Genomic DNA, 2,500 nt, shown 5'->3' on the forward strand with positions numbered 1-2,500 from the left:
TTCATTTATTTCCCCCCACCAGGGTGCGCCGACGAGGGGAGACCTCCTCCCCGCCGCCGCCGTACCGGACACATCGCAAATTCACAACGGTGGATTATTATTATTATTATTTTTTTTTTTTTTTACGCGGCCAGCAGGGGGCGCCGCGCGCGCGGACTGGCGCTCGTGAACACTGCATTTAAATCGGTGGTGTGTTTTTGTCTTTTGCCTGGTTTTTTTTAATCTCAATCGTGTATTACCTCGGCTGGCCAGCGGGGGGCGCCGCGGCGGGGACACGGGCGGACCGGGTACATTTCATCTGTTTGGGGCGAGTGCTTTTTTGAAATTTTTTTTTATCTTTTAGTCTCGTTCCGTTCTTCCCTTCAACTGGCCTGCGGGGGGCGCCGTGCGCGCGGACCGGCGTCCACCCCTGGCCGCTCCGGGACTTTGCATTCAAATGGGTGGGGTGTTTTTCATTTTTTTGCCCTTTTTTTTTCCACTCCCCCCCTCTCAATCGTGTATTACCTCGGCTGGCCAGCGGGGGGCGCCGCGGCGGGGACACGGGCGGACCGGGTACATTTCATCTGTTTGGGGCGAGTGCTTTTTTGAAATTTTTTTTTATCTTTAAGTCTCGTTCCGTTCTTCCCTTCAACTGGCCTGCGGGGGGCGCCGTGCGCGCGGACCGGCGTCCACCCCTGGCCGCTCCGGGACTTTGCATTCAAACGGGTGGGGTGTTTTTCATTTTTTGCCCCTGTTTTTCACTCCCCCCCTCTCAATCGTGTATTACCTCGGCTGGCCAGCGGGGGGCGCCGCGGCGGGGACACGGGGGAGGGTTCATCCGGGCGGACCGGGTACCTTTCGTCTGTTTGGGGCGAGTGCTTTTTTGAAATTTTTTTCATTTTATTTTTGTCCTCCCTTCGACCGGCCAGCGGGGGGCGCCGCGCGCGCGGACCGTCGGGGCCCGGGGCCCTGCGTCCCACTTACTTTCGCCCGACGGGAATCGTTTCTTTTGTTTTTATCCGAGAGGACACACGGAATCTGCACCCCCCGCAGTGGCGTCAGGCGGCCACCGGGGGGCGCCGCGGCGGGGATCGGGGGGGGCGCCCGGGAGCCGCCTGCCCGTCCGCTGGGCCAAGGGGGCCGGGGCGGGTCACGCGCCGCCGTCCCCCCCCGATCGTCTCGCTCCGAGCCGCCTCTGGCCACCGGGGGGCGCCGTCGGGTGGCGCGGGGGCGCCCCCGCCGCCCGCCGCCTCCCCCCGCACGCGTCGGGCCTCCCCCCGGGCCCCCGCGGGCCGGGGGACGCGGCCGGCGAGCGTCGGACTCCAGCGCGGAAGTGTCGCGGATGAGTGCGGACCGGGGCGCCCGCGGCCCAGCGGCACTTCCAGGGGCTCGGGGAGGAGATGGTTGAAGCCTGGGTGAAGCGCGCCCTCGGCCGTCCGTGTCGCTACCCGCCGGAGAACACCTCCGCCGGATCAGTAGGTACCAACGAGGCGAGCGAGAGAGCCGGGACTCTGTCCGGGGCCGAAAAGCCTGTTTCCCTGGAGCTTTTGCGAAAGGACCCGTGACAGAAGATGCGCGGAGCTCAGAGATCAGCATGGGCAGGGCCTTCTTGCATCCGATTTTGCCCAGGCAGGGCTCCAGGAACCGGGTTACAAAAAGCAAAAAGCCCTGGAGCTCAAACGAAAGGTTTAGTGACAAGATAGCCGTGGAGCTCCGATAACAGCATGGCAGGACCAGGATGGGGCCTATAAAGGGTCCACGGCGGGCATCCGTTGGAGCCCGACGTACGGGCCGGGCACGTCTCCTTCTCCCCCGGAGGCAGCGCCCCCCGGCGGGCCAAATCGGGTACTGCAATTTGTGGAAGTTTCGCAGATGAGTGCGGACCGGGGCGCCCGCGGCCCAGCTGCACTTCCAGGGGCTCGGGGAGGAGACGGTTGAAGCCTGGGTGAAGCGCGCCCTCGGCCGTCCGTGTCGCTACCCGCCGGAGAACACCTCCGCCGGATCAGTAGGTACCAACGAGGCGAGCGAGAGAGCCGGGACTCTGTCAGGGGCCGAAAAGCCCGTTTCCCTGGAGCTCCTGCGAAAGGACCCGTGGCAGAGCAGGCACGGAGCTCGGAGAGCAGCAGGGCCGGAGCTCGGAGAGCAGCAGGGCCAGGGCTCCCTCCCTTCCATAGGCTGCCCAGGCAGGGCTCCAGGAGCCCGGTACCAGCTCTCCCCGTCCGACAGCCTCCTCTCTGGAAGCGGAGAGCGGACGCAGTCGGGCTCCCGGACCGGGGCCCTGGGAGAGGGTTTGGGAGAGCCCTGCCGGGAGCCACCGGGACGGGCCCGTGCGGACGGGTGCGCGGCGCCCCCCGGCGGTCGAAGGCGGAACCGCGGAGGTCTCTCTATCTCTCTCTCTCTCTCTCTCTCTCTTTCTCCGGGACTCCCGGCCTCCCGTTCCCCCGACTCCCCCTTCCGAGGCCGAGACGGGGCAGCGCCGGGCGTCCGGCGGAGCCCGGCGCCAGGCCCGGCCCGTCCCCCT

Source organism: Pseudophryne corroboree, unplaced genomic scaffold, assembly GCF_028390025.1.
Source record: "Pseudophryne corroboree isolate aPseCor3 unplaced genomic scaffold, aPseCor3.hap2 scaffold_1435, whole genome shotgun sequence".
Taxonomy (NCBI): Eukaryota; Metazoa; Chordata; class Amphibia; order Anura; family Myobatrachidae; genus Pseudophryne; species Pseudophryne corroboree.